A 7,852-nucleotide genomic window follows, 5' to 3' on the forward strand; every position below is an offset into this window, starting at 1 on the left:
ATAAAAAAGCGATGGTGGTAGCACATGCCAACATTTGCCTCAGTACAGGTTGCCAAACAGGGCAATTAGGGCCTGACCTTGTGGCAAACCAAGCATGTGCTGCAAGAAATGCTTAAAACATCCTTGGGACTTTTCAGATCTTTATATAGAGGAATGAGGAGATAATCAGTTCACAGAATGTACTTTAGTGGACAATGCCAATCGAATTGAAATTCTAAGCTGTATATTCATGCTTGGCAATTCTTTTAAATGATGTAAAATGCTAGGTAGAAAAGTGGTTTCCATCTAGGTTAACAATACCTGCTGTTGCATAAGCCACTGGAGCTAAAAAAAAATAAAAAAGCTTAAAAATTACTTCCAGAAATCTTCTAAATGGGACTGAAGATAAAAATTGGAATAATTTCCTCTGGAACCTATATTATGTGGAGCATTTCTGAAGCAGCAACCATATGTGGTCACAAATTAGGACCCATATGGTAGGCTTGTATTTTTGTAGTTAGAAAAGCTCCAAATGAAGGAAGAAACCTTTGTTATTAGGAAAACTGCTTGATGATAATTGAGAAAACAACCTTGTCCAACTTGCTCTTTCCTGCTGTAGGCTACCAGGTGCCAGCTTTATGTTTTTCTTCCGTAGTTGGAACATTTGTATATTAGTAGGCACAATAATGTCCTTCAGAGAAAATGTTTGGCTTCCTGGGAATTTGTTGAAGATCACAGACCAGACCCAAACATTTTTCTCTTCTAAAATGTAGTTGTTCATTTAATAAATATTACTGAATTTGTAGCATTACCATCCCCATATCTGCCTTAATATGAAAGGACTTAAAGGTTGCACATTTCCATGTTCAAAGGTTAAGGCAACTTGAAAAGAAAACCAGATGAATAGTCTGTAATGAATGCTGGGGTTTGTGCGTGTGAGTATGACTATGGGAAAAAGTCTGATTAGCAGATTTGTCCCCTTCTAATTCCAAAGGGATTCAGAATTATTCGCTTTCTTTCATAAGCCATACAGTAAGATTACTGTGTGCTCTCAGGTAGATATTTTGTTGTACCCCAGAGTTTCTGTTTTGTCAGTTGTATCCTGAATAAAATGACACGGGCCATCTTTTGATGTTCCTTGGAACTTCAATTTTGTAAAATCTCTTGATATTTAAAATTCAATAAAGCATGAAACTGAGAAAACTAGTAGCCTGAGTGCTGAACATAGTTAGGAAAATCTGTGGACCAGTACAACAGCTTTAATTGGAAATCACTACACTTTGTGTGGCTTGGGACCTTGACATTTATATTCAAGGATTTCTTACTAATAAGGTTTTTGCTGCTTTCCCTTTTGGCTTTAAATAAAAATGCTTTATTTAATGCGTTTGTCAGCTTTTCCATCCTATCAGAAACCAGACAAACAGCCACTCATTTAATAATGGAATAAGTAAGGTGAAAAAGTGGTTTATGTATTGATATTCTATGCACCCAAAATATTTTGAGGGAGGAAACAAGTGTCTGATCCTGCAACTCTCTTCACAGCAAAGCTCATATTAAGTCCCAGGTTTTCCATGAAGATGTCATAGTCATGCAGACTATTAATGAATAAATCATCTCTTCCTCTTACAGAGCTGACGTTAGTGGATGAAAAGTTTCATGTCTCACTTGATATACCTGCATGAGAATGTAGCCTGGAAAGTGTTTGTAAAACTACTTCTATTTCCTTGCTTTGCATATTGCTGAAGGTAATTTTTATCACCACAATTATTTTTGTATTTGTAAAAGTATATGTTGATGAGAAACATCTGTTTTTGGAAGAACCAGTGATGACTGTAATATGATTTTTTCCATTAACTTGACATCTATCTTTAACATATTCTGGATCTAAATCACCCTCAATCTGAAGTTAAATATTGCTGATGAATGCTTTGTATCACTTGCAGATCATTTGTTTCTTTGTCTGTAGTGCTTGCATTGATGACAACTTGCAGCAGCTCTCAGTGTGCCTACCCCTCTACCAAAGTAACATAAGCAGAATACTCTTCTTACTTCACATATTTGCTTTTTTTTTTTTTTTTAAGTAGACATAAAAGAACAGACAAGTGGGCCATAACCATCAAATGATGACTCCCTGCCTCCTCCACATCCATTTTTTTGTACCCTTCTTCCATTTTGTGTTCTACCTGTACTTTTGTACCCTGTGATGACAAAACTGATCTCAGAATGTTGCTAGCTTTGGAAAAGCGCTTAACAGATACTTGTGTGAGTGACTTGAGAGAAAGTTATGCCACTGAGTCCTTGATTACCAGCCTATCTGCACAGCACAACAGCCTCTTGATGCTGGAGGACACTGAGGTTCTGTGCCTAGACACAGCAGGGAAGAATCAGAAGAGGTTTTGAAGAGGGACTCTTCCTACGAAGAGAGACCAGTCCATGGCCATGGAGAGAGAAGGCAGGAAGGAACTTTGCTGGGCTTTAAATGATTACTGTTCCTTTGATTCAAGAGGTGAAGGTACCAAACGAGAGAAGGAGAAAAGGAACTGTCCTGGTTTCAGTTAGGACAGAGTTAATTTTCCTCCTAGTAGCTGGCAGGGTGTTATGTTTTGGATTAGGATGAGAAGAGCGCTGATAACATGCTGATGTTTTAATTGTTGTAGAGCAATGCTTACACCAAGCCAAGGACTTTTCAGCTTCTCGCTCTGTCCTGCTAGCGAGCAGGCTGGGGGTGCAGCAGGAGCTGGGAGGGGACAGACCCAGGACAGCTGACCCAAACTGGCCAAAGGGGTATTCCATACCATCTGACGTCATGCTGAACAATATATAGGGGTGGCTAGCCGGGGTGGGGGGGCCGGCTGCTCGGGGATAGGCTGGGCATCGGTCAACGGGTGGTGAGCAATTGCATTGTGCATCACTTATTTTGTACACATTATTACTATTATTATTATTATTATTATTATTGTTATTAATTTTCCTGTCTTAATAAACTGTCGTTATCTCAACTCACAGGCTTCACTTTCCCGTTTCTCTCCCCCATCCCGGAGAGGGAGGGGGGAGGGTGAGCGAACGGCTGTGTGGTGTTTGGCTGCCAGCCGGGCTAAACCACAACAGGAACCCACTGACCCTGACCCCTCAGCAGGGTTTTTTTTTTTTCTTTTCTTAATTATCTGTGTTTAAAAACAAAACAACAACAAAAACCACACAACAAAACTCCTCTGCTTAAGCACTCACCTTCTTGTCGTTACACCTTCCTAGAGGTGAGATTAACCATGCATGGTGGGTCTGGGAGTTCGGAGGGCTGAACCGCACAAACATTCAGATAGGAACCTGCTTAAAATAGTGCACCCGAGGGACTGGAAACCATGTCCAAGCTCTGCCCAGGACACACCAGGGCTGTAGGCAGCATCCGGAGACTATCCAAAGAGAACTGAGCCAAGTGGTAACAGGAGTGGGTGAAGGGGATGAAAAACATAGCTGCTAAATGATTCCGTGATGCACAAGGCACTGGGCATCACCTCGTTTTAGTCATACAAACAACTCTGCAATCCTCTGATACAATCTATTGCCATATAATGGCATAGTGAGTTGGGCAGCAAGACTAAGTTAGTACCTTAACGTAGGGGTCTGCAAGTGACACGAGTCTTTTATGTTGTGTTTCCCTCTGTCAATCTGCAAGGCAGCCAGATAAGCAATGTGCGGTAATAATGGTGTAACTGTTCTCTGGAAAATCTTGAGTGCTGGAAAGAAAGAGCCCCTTTCCTGAACTGCTGCCAGATACGGCCGTCGCTCTCTTCTCTTCCAGCAGGTGTAGAAGCTGACCAGTGCGACTGAGAAGAGAGAGGATGCTAAGCCAGATGTGCAAACCAAGACTGTTCCAGTTCGAGAAACCCTTTGTTTTACTGTGAGCACAAACATATGCCTATTTTTTTTTCCTTAAAAAACAGAATTGAGTTTCAAATGTAACGTTATTTTCTAAGGGAGGAAGATGACATTCACATCCAAAGCAAGTACAATTTCACAGCCCCCTCCCATAGTAATACTGCTTATTACCAACACTTAATAGCCTTAATTAACTGTAGGGTAGGTTTTACCACCACGCCTTACAGTAGTTCAGCTGGGTATTTTAAGGATTAAGTGAAGTGAAGGACTGAGTGATAGATGAAGCAAATGATCCATAAGAATTTCTTCTTTTGAGGTATATTTCTGCATTTTGATATAGGTTGGCTCAAACTTCAAAAGCTTTGGTCTGGGAAACTGGATCTTAAACCTACTCACAGACTTTCTGAGTGTTCCCTGTCTCCTGAAGGTCTAAATTCCCTCAGCACTATCAGCACTCTTGTCTAAATATCACCTTCTGTGCAAATCTTGAGAACTGAGGGTATGATAGTTAGAGCATGATAGTTTTAGGCTGTATCAAGATGAACTCTGTACTTGCAATCTATTAGAATGTTTGATGTTTCTGACCCCAAATCAAAGCTATTTTCTGAAACATTACCATGGTGATGCACAACGCAGTACTTTATCATTGCTCTTGCTCTTAGAGCTTTATTGAAATGCTTTGGGGCTGAATAAAAAGATCTATATGAAATGCTAGTACATTATATTGGAGACTGATTTACAAGGCTATGTAAATAACATAGTTATGGATTTAATGGATTATCTAAAATTATATAAAGAAAAGTTACCAGAAAATTAAAAATACCTAAGTATATAGCGTTGCAAAAATACACACATTGGTGTGTAAGCACAGCCAGCTTCTCCTACCAGAACACTGAAAGAAGAAATGTTTGCTAGCAAATTGAGTAATTGTTTCTGAAAATTGTCAGCTATCTAGTTTCTAGGTAAGTGTTCCATATTACCTATTCCTAAGAAACATCTTCGGATTCATAGAGTGCTTACTATTGTGAAGCTAATAGATATGTTTTTGATGAATACATTTTTCTGTTTGAATTGTGAAAGCGGTAACCTTTAGTCGTACACAGACAAGATCATTTCAATTCTGGGCAGAGTCCAGCAAAATTGATTAATTCAGAATCCGATTTGCACATAGGCTTAATTTTTTTTTCCATTCTCATGATTCTTATGTGATGATCAGATTGTGAAATATATTTTATGTATATTTATCTTAGATCTGATGAACTTCTGTTCTCCTCTGCTTTTAAAAATATGCTGGATTCCTTTTATTGCTTTTTACAGCACCCTTTGTAAACGTCATATCCTGTAGATCCAATCCCATCTTCTCTGAAAAGAGTAAGACCTGCAACAGGTGTGTTGTGGTTTAACCTGGCAGGCAGCTAAGCACCACACAGACGGTCACATACTCCCCTCAGTTGGGATGGGAGAGGGAATCAGACTCCACTCAGGGCAACTGGGGGCCAAACCATTTCATTTTTCCTAGGTTAGACAAGAGTCCTAAAGCTCTGTGGCTGAGGTGTGCCAGAGCTGAGTGGTTTTGCTTGATTCTGTTTGCTCTGATTTAGGCTGGTAAAAGTGCAGTCACTGCCATATATTTTACCTTGCATATCATTAATTTTAACATATTTTGCCATTTCCTCTCAACGTTCATTAATGAGAACAGAATCATTATATTGGCATAAATCAATGACTAAGCTCTTGTGTTAGCTAGATTGTTAGAAACATGAGTATTATTTGAAAGTAGGTCTAATTATACACTGCTTCACATATTGGGTGTTATTTCTGTCTGAACTGTAATGTGGCTAAATTATTATTTTGATTAAGCTGATGAGTTCATTCTCATTTATCTCCCTTTATCTACTTCATTCTGATTAATCTCATTCAGGAAAAAAAATAAATATGCAAAGCTGTCCCACTGTGAGAAACTTCCCACTAAGGTTCAAGTGATACAGTGCTATTCTTCATGACGGCAAAATTGTTGGAAACTGGGAGGAGGAAGGGAACGGGACAGGATATTTTAAGTCAGGATATTTTAAGTCATCGAACTGGACTTCCAGAAGCAATTTGGGAATTACTTGAGAAGTCTAAGTTAATGTAAATCAGTTCACTTTTGCATTCAGAAGCCCAATAAATGGGTTGAACTAGCAGGCTTTAGCTTGCTTGTGCTAACAATTGCCCTGATTAGCTGCATCTTCTGGAAGGTTCTTAGCAAGCCTGGATTTTTTTTTTTTTTTTCCCAAAGGATTTTTATTTTCCATTATATGTGTCATTTCCTGAGACTGATGTTCTGCTAGTAACTGCTGCCTCTCCTAAAGGAGGCACCTGACATACTTACTAGGCATCGCCTAAATAATGGGAAAGATTGCACAAGTTCTTTCAGAATCAACTATAGCTCTCAGGGGCAGAGTCTTGCCACAGAAACAGCAGGGCTGACAAGGTGCTCCAGCTAGTTCTTGTCCTCTCCCCTGTCACAAGAACAAGGGCTTTGTGTGGCAGGCAGGGAGCAGTGGATGAAGCTGAGTGCCAGAAGCCTGCAGTTTGACACGGTGTGTTTGTCGTGTCTGAGGAAGTGACTCAGCTCTTCATTTCCAGCTCTATCTGTAAGGCTCATTAACAATTTGTCTGCTAAGTAGTGATAAAAATGGACGCACAACAATCAAAAAAAAGTTTAGGAAGCATGGGAATTGTGGCTGAGCATTAGAACTCACTTTTGTCACTTGCTCGGAGTGTACCTAGTCACCTCCCCGTGCTGCGCACCCTCTGGTAGGCTGCAGTACGATAACCATGCTCATTAGCTAAAGCTCTGCACACAGCTCTTGTACGGAGTGGCTCCTCGGGCCACGCAGACCTTCCTGGGCTATATCTGGGGGCAGGTTAGCAGAGGTGGTGCTGGGTGGTTTGCCTGTGATACGGCTGTAGAATAATGGGCAGTGGCTCTGCTTTGTAACACCAACAAAATGTCTCAGACATTATTAATTGCTTCTGAGCTTTGCCAAAGCCCCCCCCCCCCTTTTTTTTTTTTTTCTTTCCCCTGGCTGTGATGTCCAGAACATCCACACTAGCAACATGCTACGGAAAAGTAGCACAGCTATACTGACTAGCCCTTCCACACTCCATGTCTGACCTTTGCACTACCAACAGAAAAAAAAAAAAAGAAAAAAGAAAGAGGGGAAATGTGTTCAGCAATTAACTTCTCTGTTCTGGGTGAACTGCTAGATTAAAGGTTAACTACCAGCAACAATAATGGGTTAAATAAACCAATAAACATGGAAACACTGCATTGCACCTATGTGAAACAAACCAAACCCAAACCAAACCTTCAGACAAGCAAAGTGGTTTTTGTTTTTGTCTGGATATCCCTAGCTCCATCCTGCTCCCAGTGTTGTCAGTGGTTAGTTGTAGCCAGGTACTCTGTGCTTGGAGGCTTTCGATTGCCAAAGGAAGACCTGTGCCTAGAGCATGGGGGTTACACCATTCTCCAGCCAGTGTTTTCTGGTTTCCTCCTTGCTCAAATGCAAGCTGTGTGCTAGCTCTAGCTCCCCGTCCCTTTGCAGTCTGTATACAACACAGAGTAATTTAATTAAGGATGCTCTGTAGGGAAAAATGTTGAAAAGAGAAGGCTGTGGCAGCCAGGGGACAGCATATAAAAGCAGAGCATCAGATGCAGCTAAATGATCAATTCTGTTGTAAAAAGAATAACAAACACTGTGGAAAGCTGGCAAAGTGGTAGTTTGTACAAAAGTACATGGGTGCTATGTTGTGCTCACAATTAAGACAACGTGCATTTCCTTCTGAGCTCTTGCTGCAGACAGTGTGTTGTATCTTTGCCTATTGCTTCATTTTTCTAACTGGGCTATGACACTTAGGAAAGTCATTTTTTCCTTATTAGTAATGCAAAATATTTAAATGGTATTTAGCATTGCTTTAGAGGCTGTGCTGTAACTTTTTTTTGCTCTTACAG

This window comes from Cygnus atratus, chromosome 16, assembly GCF_013377495.2.
Source record: "Cygnus atratus isolate AKBS03 ecotype Queensland, Australia chromosome 16, CAtr_DNAZoo_HiC_assembly, whole genome shotgun sequence".
Lineage (NCBI taxonomy): Eukaryota > Metazoa > Chordata > Aves > Anseriformes > Anatidae > Cygnus > Cygnus atratus.